The 19,442-nt window shown below is 42.2% G+C and overlaps 1 protein-coding gene across 1 annotated transcript in view; it reads left to right on the forward strand.

Annotated features, from left to right (window-relative positions):
* The window catches only part of GFRAL (GDNF family receptor alpha like), an 85,736-nt gene that overhangs the window by 36,997 nt on the left and 29,297 nt on the right, over positions 1 to 19,442 (forward strand). The window lies entirely within an intron of this gene.

A 19,442-nucleotide genomic window follows, 5' to 3' on the forward strand; every position in this document is an offset into this window, starting at 1 on the left:
TTTGATCCATTGTTTCGACAAAAGATGCACCATTATTATTTAGAGTATACACCCTAAAATCAGACCTGCTGAGGAGGCATTGTGAAATAATTTGTTTTCTACAGCTGGTTACAAGAACCAAATGATGGTGGCCGCAATAGCGCCCTGCGATTTTGGATTTTTGATATTTTACTTATTAAGCCTGGAAGTATTTCTGCCGAGAGTCAGATAATTATGAAATTGGTTTTTGTGGCTCTGGAGCCATGGCCATGCCGGAGAGCTGTTTGTGAGGGACAACTCATGACCTCGGTAGGGCGTGAAGGACGAGCCAGGAACACCCCTCTTCTCATGAGGTTTCAGTTGCCCCATCACCACTGGCTCATACTTGCCTCTCCAAAAATCTCCAAGGTGGCCGCCATCTTGCTGTCCGGGGGAAAAAGGCGGAAGGGAGCAACACCATTGCCCTCCTGGGCAGGCATGGTGCCGTGGATTAACGCATAGTCCATTCACTTCTCTGCCGTAAGCTGCCATGCTCTGCATTAAGTCCTTGTGTTCCTGGAGTCATGGCCATGCTGGAGAGCTGCTTGTGGGGGGCAACTAATGACCTTGGTAGGTCATGAAGGATGAGCCGGGAACGCCCCCCTTCTCATGAGGTTTCAGTTGCCCCATCACCACCGGCTCATACCTGGCTTTCCAAAAAGCTCCAAGGCGTCTGCCCTCTTGCTGTCCTGGGGGAAAAAGCAGGGGTACCTGTTTTTAATTCATAGTTCCTAGCACATTTCTAGTCTTCATTTACTGATTTTAATGTCAAAAGTAGCAAATGTTTATCTTACCAGGTCAATGAATATATTAGGTACCTATTACATTTGACAAACCATCCCAAATCATAGTGACTTGAATAAACATTTCAGAATCTCCTGCCCCCATGCCAGGCTTTCTTCACTGGGGCCCCTTGGAGTGGGGTGGGTTGAGTTTCCCTTCCTGCCCCAAGGAGAACCCAGGCAGCCAAAAATCTCCAGAACCCAGCCACAGGCATGCTCAGGGCTACTCTCCACACACTTGGATGAACCTCATGCATGAAGGAACTGGCACAGGAACCCATGTATGCGGGAGCCATGGTTGAGATCTCCAAGCTTGCTCAGATCGGAGCTGGGCCTCCTCCACCCGGACCCCCAGTTTTCCAGTAGCTTGGTAGTCATACCCACAAACTGTCCCCGGCGCCCTGTAATCTCATCAACAGCCAAGATCCAGAAACTATAAAACAAAGAGCTCCTGAAAGAGAGCAAGCAGCACACTATTTTCTTCTTGCATGGCAGAGCCTGGGAAGCTACCGTAGCGTACTCAATATGTCAAAAATAATAACAGGCTCAATCCCCTAACCCTAAAAGAGCCTCCAATATGGCAGTGCTGGGAAAGACAAATAAGGAGAGGCTGCTAAAATCTCAGGGCTGGGAGAATGGAGATGTTACTTGTGCCCGCTCAAGTAAATCAATGAACAGTGGAACAACAGTGATATAGAAATACCTATTGCATCTGACAAACCATCCCAAATCATAGTAACTTGAATAAACATTTCTGTTGTCATAGTTCTAAATGCTTAACTCGGTTGGGTGATTCATAAGATATTTTTCCCAGGGAGACTTATGTAAATACAGTGGATCAACCAATCTGGGTGGCCTAGTATGGTAGTGTAGAGAGAACTTGGGCAGTAGGGCAGCTCTCTTCCTTATGACCTCTTCTGAGCCATAGATCCTGGGACTGTCCTAGTGTGTTCATTGCATTCCTAGGGGCTAAACCCCAATGTACACATAGTTCCTCAAGTGCATTTTGACATATTTGCTGATATCCTGTTGGACAAAGAAAGCCACATGACCATGTTCCATACTGTGGACCACTGTGAGAGTCAACTTTTTATAAGGATGCGAGTCCTCCAGGTGGGATTTGTGAGCACCTCAGGGTAACTGTGGCAGCCCAGACTGATCTGAAATGTATTTACTTCTTGACATATTTTCACTTTTCTTCACTGACCCTACAGGACACTTTTTCTGAGTCACTCAGCTGTTCTTTGGGCCTAAAGCCTTTACCTTTTAAACAGTAATATTCTAAATCAGCAAGTGCTTTTGTTCTTGAAATCATTGTCTTGAATAGTCAGTGTTTTATTTTGTTGATTTTTTTTACACATTTTTCCTAATTACATGTAACGTGCACTGTCCATCCTTTCATGTATAACTTTCAAGATTGAGGGCAAACTGTACTTTTGCATTGTTAACAATCACATTTATGATGATGCACAAAAAGCAGCTCCCCCAAATTTACAAGGATATTGTTTTCAAACTACTGCCATCAATCTGTCTATTAAACTTAAAAAGAAATACCAACACACTAGTGTATAAGTTTATTTAGCTTTTGGTGTTCTGCTAATTGCGATTGTCGATAGATTCTGTAGGTACTCCTAGTTGTATTTTTCTCTTACATATTTGAGATAAATCTATACAATAACACTTGCTTTAAATTTTATACTCGAGTTTGCACATAAGCAAATGTATTATTTGTATTCTTATGCGCATAGGCAGTAAATTAATCTATTATCAATCTACAGAATTATTCATCTTTATTATCTTCAATGGTGGTGGCTGGTCCTGGAGGTCACCACCATGCTGAGACCACTCTCCGCACACATGAAGGTACTGGCAGAGGGACAAAGCCACGCGGGTTCCGGGGCCGAGACCTCCAAGCCTACTCGGATTGGAGTCGAGCATCTTCCACCCAGATCCTCCAAATTCCAGTAGGCGGGGGTCACACCCACCACCTGGCCCCCTAGCGCCGTGTAATCCCATCAGCGGCCAAGACTCAGAGACTATAAAATCCAGATCCCGGAATCGCACAGCCACATTTGCGGCCGCGCGACATCTTATCAGAACTTTTTTTTTTTATGACATCTTATTGTCTCATTCCTACTTTGGACAAACTTGCAGGCTATCGAATGTAGCCTGCCCACAGGGCAGAGTCTGGCAAACTCCCCGTGGCGTACCAAATATGCCAAATACCAGTAACAATGATGGGTCTCATTCTCCTAAAGAGCCTTGAATATAGTCTCAGGGCTAGGATGAAAGAGACGTTACTGGGGCCTGCTCGAGGCAATCGACGAATAACAGGATGATGAAATGAAAATGAAAAAATTATCTTCAATTATTGAGATCTTTGTCTTCATCCCTGAATAGATTCCCCCTACTCCCCATTTAGAATAGGAAGTGTAGTAAGAATAGGCTTTAAAACATTTTTTTTTTCTTTTTGGATCACACCTAGCGATGCACAGGAGTTACTCTTAGTTCATGCACTCAGGAATTACTGCTGACCCTGCTCGGGGGACCCTATGGGATGCCGGGAATCAAACCTAGGTTGGCTGTGTACAAGGCAAACGCCCTACCCACTGTGCTATTGCTCCAGCCCCTTTAAAACAATTTTTAAGTGTTTTTTTTTGATCCTTTAGAGAAATCTTATGACCTGTAGAGTAGAATTTAGAATTTGTTGTGGTTAGTGAGTTTTATGATTAAAATATAAGTTGTAGAATTATTAATGTCAGAAGTAATACTTTAATAAGATATTCAGACTTGAAGTTGCAAGACATTTATTATTGGATCTAAGTGATGAGAAATTCTCAGAATAAGTAGTGTATTCTATATTTTAGATTAGTAAGAAAATTAGTGGGGTTGGAGAAATAGCACAGCAGGTAAGATGTGTTATTCTGCTTACCTGGGTTATATCCCTAATACCACATATGGTCCTCTAAGGAATGATCCTTGAGCATAGAGCCCATACTAAATCCTGAGAAAGCTGGGTGTGACAGAAAAAACTAAAAAGAAAAAAATTAGAAGTATCTAAAACATATGTAGTATTCTTCTTCTGTATAACGAATTATAATTGTGTCTTCTTTGAGTCATAATCAAAATCCACGAACTTAATAAACTCCACCCCCCCTTCTCTTTTTTTTTTCCTGCCTTCTCTCACAACTGCTCAATAAGAAAAGTGTGGATAGGGTAAAGGATATATCTCAGCATAAGCGCACTTGCCTTGTGTGTATTAGATCTTAGTTTGAATCCTTGGTACCACAAACACAAGTTAAAGAGAAAAGTACGATGTTTTTTTTACATAATCCACATGTAAATAAATCCTACCCTGTGCCTGACTGTCCCCACCAGGCCCAACGGCTGAAGACCTCCGGGCCCCAGCCACGGCCATGCTGGGACCACTCTCCACACACTTGGATGAGCCTCACGCATAAAAGAACTGGCAGAGGAACCCAGGTGTGTGGGACCTGGGGCTGGGATCTCCAAGCCTGCACAGTTTGGGACTGGACCTGCCAGTAGCTAGACAGTTACACCCACCAACTGCTGTGTAACCCCAACAATGGCCAGGATCCAGAGATTATCACACTCAGCTCCCAGAGTCTGGCAAACTCCCCGTGGCGTACCCAATATGCCAAATACCAGTAACAATGAAGGGTCTCATTCTCCTAACTCTGAAAGAGCCTTGAATATGGCACTTTTTAAAAAATCTCAGGGCTAGGACGAAGGAGACGTTACTGGGGCCTGCTCGAGGCAATCGATGAATAACAGGATGGTTGTGATTGTGATTGATCACTGACCCTTTAAGCCTAAACTTTATGAAGTTTTTACCCTCACACTACTTGCTAACAGTAGGAATTTTAAGTGACAGGTTTATAGAATTGGAGGAAATTTAAAGGCCTCCATCACAGTTCTTTAGTTTTTGAATTAAGAGTAAAAATTTCAAAAGAAAACATGACAAAATTCTTACATCTGGGTAGTTCTCATAAGCCTTATCCCTTGCCACATATACTTGGGCCATAGTACAATGACATTTTTGATTGACTCTCTAACCCTTGACTCATGACTTCTTATGTGATTACAGCATGCTCATGCATTATCAAAATTGTCCATTAATACAGCACAACTGTCAAACTTCCTAGGCTGCTTTCACTTTGCTTGAAAGGAGCAGAAGTGGACTGAGTTGATCAGAGAGTTAGGGAAAATATTTGATTTGTCACCATGTGTGATTGAGTAGCACTGGCTTTCAAGTTTTACTTCAGCTCTTTACATAGAATATTTGTTCTAAGATTATTCTATATTCTATAAGATCATTCTATATTCTATTATTTTTTTCAGTGGTGACTACTACTATTGAATTGTTTTATAACCAACTAGTGCGGTACTCTACAGCTTAAAAAACACTTGCTGAAAGCACAAATTTGTTGCGGGGGTGGGGGGTTCAGAGCAATAGTACAGCAGGTGGGGCATGTGTCTTGAATACGGCCAACCAGGGTTCCATCCTTGATGGTCTCCAAGAACCACCAAGAGTAATTTCTGAGCTCAGAGCCAGGAACAACCACTGAGCTATCACCTGGTGTGACACACACACACACACACACACACACAAAGCATAAATTTGTCTGGAAATAATCAATATTTATTTATGTGAGATAAATAACACACGATAACCAAGCTCATTGAGGTTTCTCGGGAGTTCAAGATGCCGCTCTGTTTAACGTTCATTGATTTAAAGAAGGCCTTTGATTCTGTTGAGATGGAAGCGGTCATTGAAGCCCGAGCCAATCAGGGCATTCAAGCCCAATACATCAGGATCCTCCGTGAGCTCTATTGCGGATTCACTACCAGGATCTCACCATTCTACAAAGAAGTGATCGTTGATGTCAAGAGAGGGGTGCGGCAGGGTGATACCATTTCACCAAAACTCTTCAGTGCCACCCTCGAGAACATCATGCGACGACTGGAATGGGAAGGAATGGGAGTGAAGATAGATGGTCGGCAACTACACCACCTCCGCTTTGCTGATGACATTGTTTTAATAACACCAAACATCAGCCAAGCGGCACAAATGCTGGCCGACTTTGACGGTGAGTGTGGAAAGGTAGGACTACAGCTGAATCTTACAAAGACAATGTTTATGAGAAACAGTCTCGTTCCTGATGCCCCATTCGCTCTCAACGGAACGACCATCTCCGAACGCAATAGCTATGTGTACCTAGGTCGAGAGGTCAACATGACAAATGACCTGGCACCCGAGCTGCGCAGGAGGAAGAGAGCGACTTGGAACGCCTTCAAGAACGTCAAAGAAATAGCTAAGAGGATGAAGAACCTCTGGCTCCGGGCACATCTCTTTGATTCCTCTGTTCTTCCTGCGTTAACATATGCCTCAGAGACCTGGGCCCTACGCAAACAGGATGAGAACGTTATTCAGGTCTCCCAAAGAAGAATAGAAAGAGCTATGCTTGGAATATCACGTTTCACTCAAATGAGAGAAAGAATCCGGAGTTCCAACATCTGTAGACGATCAAGAATCAGGGACGCTGTCTCATTTGCCAAGGTGTCGAAAATCAGATGGGCTGGTCACGTCATGAGATTTAAAGACGACCACTGGACTAGAGCTGTTACCGACTGGATTCCATGGGATGTCAAAAGACCACGTGGCCGCCCACCTACCAGATGGTCAGACTTCTTCATCAAGATCATGAACGATTGTTTTGAGGCTCTTCATGTTCCTAGAGCGAACAGACGCCATTGGGCTACACTAGCACGCGACAGGGACAAATGGAGACGTTACTGGCGCCCGCTCAAGCAAATCGACGACTAATGGGAAGTTAAGTGATTAAGTGATTTATGCAAGTTAGGGTCTTAATATTGAAAATAAGCATAGTGTAGCTACCATTTGTTGAAAAAAGAATTGATCACATTTCTCATTCAATCTTAACAATTGTATGAGATGGATACTTTTATTTTCTGTTTGCACATGAGGAATAGGAAGCGTAGAGAGAAAGTGGCTTCGTTCTGCACTCCACAAGTTCAGGTGTGGCAAACTCAAAATCCAGCTGATGTGTAGTCCTTGTGCCTGAAGCCACTCTAGAGCACTGGCTGACGTGCTTCAAAGCTTTCTCAGCAGAACTTCTTAGTTCTTACCTCTGAAGCACCCTTTGAAAAGATGCTGAAATCCCATTTCCATTTTGATATGCAAGACTAGATTAAGGCCAGTGAATTTCATAACAGTCTGTGTATTCAGCTCCTCATTTCAGTATCAACTACCCAGATTTTCCTCTGCATGCATGCAAGTTCATTTTCCCTTATGTCTTGCACTCCTGCTGCAAACTTTACCTTTGATGTCTTGCACCTCAGTGCAAAGTTAAAATTGGTGGATGGATGAGATACTCGAAAAAGGGATAGAGTTGCTAAGAGACAAAAAACTACCAAACACAGTGATGGAAACAATGAAAGAATCAGTAAAATTTGCCAGTTAGTGGAAGGATTTGATCTGCAGCTGTGAACAGATGACAAACTGATAGAATTGTCCTTATCATTCTGATCAATGGAAATATCTCTATTTGGTCCCTAAATATTCTGCTTCTCTTTAAAAACTAAGCAATGTTGTTTTATTTCATTTGAAATATCATTAAATTATAACATTAAATTGTAACATATAAGCATTATAACATTAACTACATTCATATAAGCTTCTACTATGTGTCATTGAAAAATCAGTATGTTCAACATTAAATTCAACATGAGAAATTCTATTTTAAGGCTGGATTAATAGTATAGTGGGTAGAGGGACTTATCTTGCAAGCCCCATTGCTGATGTCACCTCTGGTCACTGAATCCCATCAAGATTGATCCCAGAGTATAGAGCTAGGTGCTAGCACGAAGCAACGTGGGGGTTGGCCCTCAAAAAAAAAATAAGCAAAGTCAGTTTTAACCTTCAATATACTCCTACCGTTTTGTTTTGGGGCCAGAACCAGCTTGGGCCTTCTTCTTGGCTCTGTGCTCAGGAATCACTCCTGGTGGTGACCAGAGTTTTTATGTGGTTACTGGTACCAAGTGTGGATCCTGGCTTCGTTCTTCTTCTGGCCCTGTGCAAGTCACCACCTTGCCTGCTCTAGTGACTTCTCTTCAGCCCCACTCTTGTCACTTTTATCACAATTTATCTGTCCAGTAACTAGGGATAAAGGTAAAGGCCCTCCCGTTGATCGTCGATTTGCTCGAGCGGGCCCAGTAACGTCTCCATTGGAGACTTTGTTGTTACTGTGTCTGGCATATCGAATACTCTCGGTAGCTTGCCGGGCTCTCCGAGAGGGGCGGAGGAATCGAACTCGGGTCGGCCATGTTGGCTGCTTGTAAGGCGAATGCCCTACCCGCTGTGCTATCGCTCCAGTAACTAGGGACTGGTCTTTTAATCCAAAAGTTTGCTTTTGTTTGCTTTCTCTGTGTGCCACATTTGACTGAAATCATGGTCTTTCTCCATTTGGCTTGCCTCACTCAGCATAATGAAAGCCAGGACTTCATTTTGTTGCTGTTGTATATGTGTGTTTTATTATTTTATCATTGCATTTCTGACTTTACATTTCTTCAATATGAATGTGTTGTTGGATGATGTGCAAATATTGTCACTGATTATTTAGGACGTATTTTCATTTGAATCTTTTTTCTGAGAAGAAACTTTTAAACTTGACGCATTCCCACTTAGGACTTGCTTTTGTTTCCTTGGCCTTTGGAGTTTAGTATCAAAAATACATCTTTGATATTGTTATTAAAAATTGTATTATCTATGTGTGTTCATTCGTATTTTATACTTTCTGGCCTTATATTCAAGTCTTAAATCCATGTTGAGCTTTTGTTTTGTTTGTTTGGTTGGTTTGGCGGCTGGTATATTATTCTCAGCTTTTGCTCAAGGACATTAAGTCGAACTTTGGCAGATTCTTGAGATCCAGTCCCAGCCGTCAGCATGCAAATCCTGCTTTCAACCGACTGAGCTGAATCTTGGAAGCCCCTGAATTTTATATGTGGAGAGTGTTAGATCAGCATTTTTCAACCGTGGCATATGGTGAGTTATAAATAGTAGGATGGGGTGGTGGTCGTCGTTCTTCTGATCACCAACATGAGAAGGGTGCCATGGTGTGAAAATATCTAAAACAGGTCTAGATTTACTCTTTTGCATGTGGCCATCCAGTTTGCCTAAAACCTTTTTAGTGAAGAGTATTCCCTTGTTCCATAGTGTTCTCCTGCCTTTGTTGTAAATTATTTGTGTGGTTCTATTTCTGTTCCTGCGATCTCTATGTCTGTTTTCATTCTACAATCATAATGTTTTAATTACTGGCACATTGACGTCTGGGGAATGATAGATCCATTTGCATTTCCCCCTTCTAAGGAATGATTTCACTCTAAGATCTTTGATAGAAATGTTATTGAATCTGAATGTTGCTGTAGATACTATATTCACCATGATAGTTCTTCAAAACCATGAACACAGAAAATATTTCCATTTCTTTGTGTCTTTTATTGCTTTTAACAATATACTATATTTTTCTATGTGTACATCTTTTACTTTGGTTAAATTCATCCCAAGATATTTTGTAGCTTGACAATTTATTGTATTATTACTTACAAATGGGCTGGAGCAATAGCATAGTGGGTAGGGTGTTTGCCTTGCACGTGGCCGACCCGGGTTTGATTTCCCCGTCCCTCTCAGAGAGCCTGGCAAGCTAGTGAGAGTATTCCACCTGCTCGGCAGAGCCTGGCAAGCTCCCTGTGGCATATTTGATATGCCAAAAAATAGTAACAAGTCTCACAATGGAGATGGTGACCGCTTGAGCAAATTGATGAACAATGGGATGACAGTGCTACAGGGCTACTTATGAACTGTAATCCGCATTTGACATTTGTTGCCTCTTTTTAATTATCTTCTTCAGACCTATTGATCAAAGATAGAAAGCTCTTTGATATAAATGCTATCGAATCTGAATTTTTAAATTGTTAAATTTAAAATTGTTAAAATTTAAAAAAAAATATTAGAATGTTCATAGCGGTGTGATTATCATTGCTTTATATTGGCAAAGCAGGGCCTGAGCGATAGCAGAGTGGAGAGGGTGTTTGCCTTGCACGCAGCTGACCCAGGTTCAATCCCCGGCATCCTATATGGTCCCCCAAGCACCACCAGGAGTGATGCCTAAGTAGACAGGAATAACCACTGAGCATCTCTGGGTGTGACCCAAAAAGCAAAAAAAAAAAAAAAAAAAGCCCAACTATATTGACAGTGCTTCTCCCAGCCTCCCCCACACCCTCTATCCTGCACCCCACTGGAGTGTTAGTGACCCATCCCCATCCCATCATCTAAAGACCCCCCTGTGTTCCTCAGATCCCTGTTCTTTTGGTACATTCTCAAGCTGGTTTCTGTTGATTGTTTTTTTTTGGTTTGTTTGTTTTTTAAATTTTTATTAGTGAAACACCATGAGGTACAGTTGTAGACTTACAAATTTTTGTGCTTGGGTTTCAGTTATACAATGATTGAGTACCCATCCCTCCACCAGTGTCCATTCTCCAACATCAGTGATCCCAGTATCCCTCCCACACCCCCGCCCCCCACCCCATTCCACCCTGCCTATGTGGCAAGGCATTCCCTTTCGTTCTCTCTCTCCTTTTGGGTGTTGTGATTTGCAAAAGAGGCATTGAGTGGCAATCATGTTCGTTCTATAGTCTACTTTCAGCATGCATCTCCCATCCTGAGAGGATCCTCCCAACACCCTTTACTTGGTGCTCTCTTCTCTCTCTGAGCTGCCTTTGCCCCTAGCAGGTATGCCTGGAATTGAGTACTGTTTTATCCCTTACTTTATTTCTTTCTATTCCATAAAAAAATGCTGATTATTGTCATTTTTCCTTCCAACTAACTTTGCTTTGCAATCCACTCTCCAACTCCATCTACATTGCATGATTTCATCTTCTCTCATGACTAATTAGTGCTCTTTTGTGTGGATAGACCTCAGTTTCCTATGCATCTATTTGTTATTGGGCACTTGGATTGTTTGCAGAACTAGGCTACTGTAAGTAATGTGATGATCAAGGATATATGTGTACAAATACTTGTGGACATTTTTAATTGTCCAAGAATTAAAATAATTTATTAATTAAAAATATATACAAGTATTGCCAAGTAATTAATAATCATTCTCCTTTCTTCATAACAAATTTCCCAAAGTCGTTGCTGATGTTCAATACATGCTTTCCTTTTCATTCTAGTCCACCCCCTCCTGTATATTAAATCCTCTGAAATTCAATTTTCCCCCAGGTTTCCAGCCAAATTCATGTCAAACATTCTAGATGCCTTTGTCTTAATGGAATCTGAAGTCACCTCATACGGTTCCGGGGATCAAACTGGGGTCAGCTGTGTGTAAGGCAAGCACCTTACCCCTGTACTACCTCTCAGCCTCTTCAGGAGCTTTAAACAGTGGGGTTTTATTCTTCCGTAGCCTAAATTCCAATAACACTGTTCATGGTCATTTAGAATATCTTCTAGTCATCATTATGATTCTACCTCAGAGTAGGACTTTAACTCTCTCTTTGCTCAACTGGAGAATAGTAAAAGAATACAGAATGTCACACAGTAATTGAGAAGCACTTTATTATTTTGTTGTGAAAATTGAATGTCCACCATACCTACATTCCACTGGCTCATCACAATCTCATGGCCAAATCTGTCTGGAGAGGCTAGAATCTATTGTCTCAATTTAATCAGAATAAAAAGCAAATATTTTTCTATTTATTTTTGAGATAGTAATTCTCCATAATAATATAAATGTTTCTAAGTTTTTAATGTCACCATACCATACCCACCACCAAAGTGCAAATGCTTCTCTACCATGGTACATAAGACCCTTCTTTTCCATGGCTCCCAAGCCACTTTCTACCATTAAAGTCTGAGTATCCACTTTCATTATACATTATCTGTTCTTTTGCTTTGCTTGTACTATATATGAGGTTAATTGTCTTACTTTGATTAACCTGATATGCTCTATTCATTTGTTCTATTCTACAACAATTTGCTGCATGTTGTAGTAAATTACAAGATTTCACATTTCTTACATATCAGTGGTATTCCATTGCGTATATATATACATCCAAAGCCAGCTGAGACCACTCTCCACATGCTTGGATGAGCCTCACACATAAAGGAACCGGCAGAGGAACCCAGGTACCAGCAGAGGAACAAAGGCACGCGCGTCTTGGGGCTGAGATCTCCAAGCCTGCTCAGATCAGGGCTGAGCATCCTCCACCCAGATCCTCCATATTTCAGTAGGCAGGGGTCACACCCACAAACTGTCCCCCCCCAACCGCGCCAGCGCTGTGTAATCCCATCACCAGCCAAGACCCAGAGACTATAAAACCCAGCTCCCAGACATCTTATTATCTCATTCTTACTTTGGACAACCTGGCAGGCTACCAAATGTAACCTGCCCACATGGCAGAGTCTAGCAAACTCCCCGTGGTGTACCCAATATGCCAAATACCAGTAACAATTATGTGTCTCATTCTCCTAACCCTGAAAGAGCCTTAAATATGGCACATTTTAAAATCTCAGGACTAGGATGAAGGAAACGTTACTGGTGCCTGCTCGAAGCAATCAACGAACAACAGGATGATCGTGTTTGTGAGATATATATATATATATATATATATATATATATATCGGCACAAATGCTGGCCGACTTCGACCATGAGTGTGGAAAGGTTGGACTACAGCTGAATCTTACAAAGACAATGTTTATGAGAAACAGCCTTGTTCCTGACGCCCCATTCGCTCTCAATGGAACGACCATCTCCGAATGCAACAGCTATGTGTACCTAGGTCGAGAGGTCAACATGACAAATGACCTGGCACCCGAGCTGCGCAGGAGGAAGAGAGCGGCTTGGAACGCCTTCAAGAACGTCGAAGAAATAGCTAAGAGGACGAAGAACCTCCGGCTCCGGGCACATCTCTTTGATTCCACTGTTCTTCCTGCATTAACATATGCCTCAGAGACCTGGGCCCTACGCAAACAAGATGAGAACGCCATTCAGGTCTCCCAAAGAAGAATAGAAAGAGCTATGCTTGGAATATCACGTTTCACTCAAATGAGAGAACGAATCCGGAGTTCTGACATCCGTCGACGATCAAGGATCAGGGACGCTGTCTCATTTGCCAAGGTGTCGAAAATCAGATGGGCTGGTCACGTAATGAGATTTAAAGACGACCGTTGGACTAGAGCTGTTACTGATTGGATTCCACGGGATGTCAAGAGACCGCGTGGCCGCCCACCTACCAGATGGTCAGACTTCTTTGTCAAGGTCATGAACGATCGGTTTGAGGCCCTCCATGTTCCCGGAGCGAAGAGATGCCATTGGGCTACACTAGCACGCGACAGGGACAAATGGAGACGTTACTGGCGCCCGCTCGAGCAAATCGACGACTAACGGGAAGTTAAGTGATTAAGTGATACATATATATTTGTCACAGCTTCTTTATTCACTTATATGGCATTGGGCAGTTAGCTTGTTTTCCATTCCTGTTTTCTTTTCTTGGTTGTGGTAAGGAATGTTGTAATGAACATAGGTTTGCATATATCATTTTGCATGAGTGTTTTGTGTCCTTCAAATAGATTCAAAGGCATACAATTGCTAAATTATGAATTATTCTGTTTACAACTTTTGAGAAACCTCCATACTAAGTTTATTTTTGCATTTTATATTCGAAGGGTGAAGGGTCTCTCACAACTGGCAGTGCTCAGAGCTTACTCCAGAATCACTCCTGGCACAGATCAGAGGACTACACGGGGGCCAGGGTTTGAACCTGTGGTAGAAGCATAGAAGTATCATACCCTCTGGCCTACCACAACAGTGCTGTACATGCTACTTTGTAGAGAGACTAAGCAAGATTACATTTATATGATAGAAAATGGAGCTTCATTTCTCTCCACACCCAGCAGCACTTGTTTCTAGCATTTTTACTATAGGCCATTCTCAGAGGAATGAGGAGGCATCTCATTGTCCCTTTATCCTGTGTACATGCATTTCCCCTTATAATCAGTGATGTTGAGTATTTTCTGTGGTTGTTTTCTGTTTGTATATGTTGGTTAAAGAAGTAGCTATCTGTTCAGTCCTTACTGCTATTCTACTATGTGATTTGTTGCTGTTGTTGAGTGGATGAGTTTCTCACATAATTTGGATGTTATTCAAATATTTTCTTTAATTCAGTAGAATTGTGTTATTTATAACTATAATTATTAATCAAAAGTGGACCTGCCACAACTTGAGCTTTATTCTCCTATTTTGATTCTTCTGTTCACATAGACAGCATACTCTTTCCCAAAGGAGGCCATCTAAAGAGTCCCTCCATATTTTCCAATCACAGCCACAAGCTCAAAGGCTGTGTTCTATTTTATTTTTTGTTAATTGAATCACGGTGAAATATACTCTTACAAATCTGTTCATGATTAGGTTTCTGTCATACAGTGTTCCAACACCCATCCCTCCACCAGTGCATATTTCCCAGCACCAGTGTCCCCTGGTACCCTCCTGCCACCCCACCCCCCACCTCCTGCCTGCCTCTATGGCAGGCGCTTTCTCGCTCTCTCTCTCTCACTCTCTTTCTCTCTATCTTTTGGGCATTGTGGTTTACACAATACAGATACTGAAAGGTTATCAGGTTTATCCCTTTACCTACTCTTAACACTCAGTTCTTGCACAACATGATAATTACAGCTATTTTGTCATCCCGGTCCCTTCTCTATCCTGACATGAGCTGTGTTCTTACGTGAAGTCAAACCCAGATTTTGTTATACCTCTTAGTATAGAGTCAATCTATGACCTAAAAACAACTAGTTATATTTTGCCATTCTCTACCATACAAACATCAAATATACACATACAACAAATATATCCCAAGTTTACATTATTTTCTTTCTCTCTGTAAATTATTATTTAAGTTAATCTAAACTATAGATAATTAAAAACATAATATTCTTGTGTATTTTTGCCACTAAATTTGACAAATATATTTATCGGAAATATTAGGCTTCTAATAACTGGGGATCCGTTAGTCTCATTTCTTACTACTTAGGATCTAAGAAACACTCCTATTTCCATTGTTACAGCTGTATTATCTTAATGTTCTCAATCTCAACTTGAAATCCAGTCAGTTTCCATCTGAGCTCACATCTTATCTTTATTGTAAAGGTCTACATATAGCAGTCAAGAATAATTATCTCACACTGTGACTAGTTCTTTCAAGTTATCTTGCTTCTTTTGGGACCTTCATGGATGCTTTTAGAAATGTATCACTAAACTATCATGATGTCAGAAGGAAAGAGAAAGCATTTATTTTTTGTGTAGTGCCACTCAGTTCTCCAGTGTGGCACCCTGAATTTAGAAATTGTATTAGTTTATTGATGAACATTGAATGAAGAACAGTACATACATCATGTAACAATGATGGAAGAGCTTTGGGACAGTAAAACGATGGTGTATGGCTTAAGGTTCAAGATGAAATTCTGTCATATTGCCCCTGAACAATAATGTAAAAGCATTTGGAGAATCATTTTGGTGGTAGGAAATAAAAGCAAGTCAATGTAGGCATAGATTGCAAGCATTTATCATTGACCCTCCAGGATGATAGAATTATAGTATTATCAATCTGCCACCAACTTATCAAGGGGACAGCTTGACATACAAGGGTCTGCTGTTGCTAGAAGGGTCTTTATTCAGCATTGGCAACGTTTTTAGAGACCAGACTTTGGAAGGAGAATCCATACTTTGGGGCCCACACATTGCCATCATTCTTGTTCCCATTGCTGCCCTCTTTGTGTGTTGGTGTGACAAGGGAAGGCTGAGACATCATTACCGGTTTCCACTTGTCAACCACAAGTCTGTCAGGCAGGTTGCTCAGAGACTATTCTGTGAGCGACACTCTTGGCTAGGAGTTAATCTGCAATACTACTATCTGCCATCTTGGTGCTCTTACCACATACTCATTTGCCTTAACTCCTTGGCAACATTATTCCACGTCCTCTCTTTTCATTTCTCGGATCAAGCAACCTACCACCACATGCCAACCTTAATTCTGTGTATTTCTCTCTCTATAAAAAATGGAAAGTACACAATTTGCCTTCGGGAGGAATAACCTTTCACCTTAATAGTCTCAGATATCTCAAAGAATGTGTGTGGCAGCTGGCATTTAGAGGCATCTGTGTTTATCTTTCTCTGAGCCAACAAAAGAAAGAAGTTCTGCTCCAAATACCAATGGTTCTCCACTGCAAATAGCAGAACCTTTTGGCCTTAAAGCATGAGGGGATCTGTGCTTTAATTTTCTTATTACCAAAGATAGAATATTTACCTTAATCACTTGATCACTTGACATCCCGTTACTAATTGATTTGCTCGAGTGGTTGTCAGTAACATCTCCATTCATCACTGTTGCGTGCTAGTGTATCCCAGTGGCGTCTGCATGCTCCAGGAACATGAAGATCCTCAAACCATTCCTTCAGAGTCTTGATGAAGAAGTCTAACCATCTTCTAGGTGGGTGGCCATGCAATCCTTTGACGTCTTGTGGAATCCAGTCGCAACCACTCTAGTCCAGTGGTCGTCTCCAAATCGCATTACGTGTCCAGCCCATCTGATTTTCTAAGCCTTGGCAAATGAAACAGCATCCCCGATTCTCAATCACTGATGGACGTCAAAACTCCAGATTCCTTTTCTCACTTGATTGAAGCATGATGCCCCAAGCACAGCTCTTTCAATTCCTCTTTGGGAGACCCGAAGAGCGTTCTCATTCTCTTGTTGTAGGACACAAATCTCTGAGGTTTATGCTAATGCAGAAACAATGGTGGAGTCAAAGAGATGTGACCAGAGCTGGAGGTTCTTTGTCCTCTTAGCTACTTCTTCAAAGCTCTTGAAGGCATTCCACTCTGCTCTCTCCCTCCTGTGCAACTCAGGTGCCAGGTCATTCGTCATGTTGAGTTCTCGACCTAGGTACACATAACTGTTGCATTCAGAGATGTTTGTTAGGAAGAGAGCGAATGGAACGTCAGGAACGAGTCCATTTCTCATGAATATTTTCTTTGTGAGATTCAGCAATCCAACCTTTCCACACTCATGGTGGAAGTCGGCCAGCATTTCTGCCATTTGGCTAATGTTTAGTGTTATTAGAATGATATCATCAGCAAAGCAGAGGTGGTGTAGTTGCCAACCATGTAATTTCACTCCCATTCCTTCCCATTCCAGTCATCACGTGACATTCTTGAGGGCGGCATTGAAGAATTTTGGTGAAATGGTATCACCCTGCTGAACCCCTCTCTTGACATCCATGACCACTTCCTTGTAGAATGGTGAGATCTGGTGGTGAATCCGTAATACAGCTCACAGAGGATCTTGATATATTGAGTTTGAATGCCCTTTTGGCTAGAGCTTCGATAACTGCTTCAGTCTCAACAGATTCAAAAGCCTTCTTTAAATCTATGAACGTTAGACAGAGTGGCATCTTGAACTCCCGAGAAACCTCAATGAGTTGGTTACTGTGTGGATATGGTCGATTATGCTGAATCCTTTTTGAAACCCATATGCTCACATGATTGTCCTTCATCTAGTGTTCTGCCAATCCTATTCAGGAAGACTTGAGTGAACAGTTTGTAGACGACAGACAACAGGCAGATCAGGCGATAGTTGCCAATGTCGTGGATGTCTCCCTTTTGGACAGTAGTACAGTCCTGCTGGTTTTCCACTGGGACAGAACTTTGCATTCAGACAGGTAGGTTTGTGAAGAGCCAAGCCAGCATATCGATGAGTACTGATGACAGGTTCTTCAAGAGTTTGGGTCTGACCTTGACTGGGCCAGGTGCTGTTTGCTTCTTTACTGACAAAATGGCATATTGGATTTCGGAAGGGAGAACATTGGGAACGACATATCCATCCTGCGGAATTTGGTATATGGGCAGGTGGACATGGGTATCAAAGAAATCTGAGTAGAAGTCATGGATAATCTTCTCCATTGCCCTTCTGGAAGATGTGATAGATGCTTCAGGACATTGGAGGGCAGTCATCTTGGTCTTGTAGTTGGCAAAGGACAGGCGGGTGTTGTGAACGCTTTTTCCAGCTTCTGCCGCATTGGCCAGCACTGCTGCTCTTGTCTCTTTGAGGTCTTCCTTTATCGTTTCTCTGCACTGCTTTGTGAGCTCGGATGTTCACTTGTGGTTGCCTGAGTCTCAAGCCAAGCCATGTTAGTGAATGAGCTGAAGAGTTTCTGAAGACAGGCTTCTTTTTGTGACTTTCTCTCTCTTGGCATTCCTCACACAATCATGGAGTTTCTGAACCAGTCGATCGTATTCCTCATCAATATCGTCAACAATTTTTTGATGTTCCTGCAATATGTCAAAGAGCTCCCAGTTGGTGGTCATTCTGGGAGCTCTTTTCTTAAACTTTGCAGCCCTTTCTCCCCACTCTGTGAAGTAGAATTTTGCATGAAGGAGATGGTGGTTTGATCCTGTTTGGAATTTTGGGACAACAGTGACATTGGTCAGGCAAAACTGTCGATTGAATATGATGTGGTCAATTTCATTGTCCACTGGGAGACTCCCATGTCCGATGTTTAGATTCAGCCTTCCAGAACTGTGAGTTACCATGGATGGCCTTAATAGCCATGATGAACTCAGATAGTCTCTCACCCTGTTCGTTCCATTCTAGGTCATGGGTCCTGATGTGGAGTTCTTCAGGCGATCTTTTCAGTCCTATCTTGGCATTAAAATCATCCAACAATAATCTTGTAGAAGGTGTGGTCTTTATAGAACTTCTCCAGCTCCATGTAGATATTCTCAATTTCTTCTTCATCATAATTGGATTTTGGTGCATAGACAACGAACATAAAAACTGCCAGCAGTGAGCCATTTCTATTCAAGTGTAATCGTCCAATTGGATTGTTAGGCATTCAAATAAATCAATGCTCACGGCCAAGTTCATGTTGACAAGGACCGACACCATGGACGCTTTTTTTGTTGCATGTTCCAAAGAACAGTTCTTCTCCAGTGTCAAAAATGGCGTGATGTGATTGATGCCTTCTCGTTTTGGTCAGACCAATGATATAGTACTTGATCTTCTGCGCTTGCACCATCAGGTCCTCAATGGATGCTTCCAATGCAAGTGTATATGCGTTGAACCTCCACTACCCAGCTGCTGGCATGCTCCAGGCCACTTTCTGGACTGCTCAGGCCGAGCCTCATGCATCAGTGAAGCCCCACTGAACCAGGTAAAGTGGGACTTTGTGACTTTGGTCTCCAGGCTCAACAGGACCCAGAAACAGATTCTCGGCCTGCTACCACCAATCTCCAGCGACCCAGAGATCACACCCAGAAGACCCATCCTGCTGGAGCCAGATAAATACCTCATCGGCCGTCCTCCACTACCTCCACTACCCAGTTGCTGCCATGCTCCAGGCTGTTTTCCGGATACATCATAAGACACTTAATACCTATTTTTCATTATTACTGCACCATATTTTAATGCAGTTCTAATGGGAACAACTGCAATGGCAATTAGAGTCTAATCTAAAAGCGTCTTCCCTCTTCGAGAGCCCGGCAAGCTAC

The sequence above is a fragment of the Sorex fumeus genome, unplaced genomic scaffold, assembly GCF_029834395.1.
Source record: "Sorex fumeus unplaced genomic scaffold, SorFum_2.1 ptg000033l, whole genome shotgun sequence".
In the NCBI taxonomy this organism is placed as follows: Eukaryota; Metazoa; Chordata; class Mammalia; order Eulipotyphla; family Soricidae; genus Sorex; species Sorex fumeus.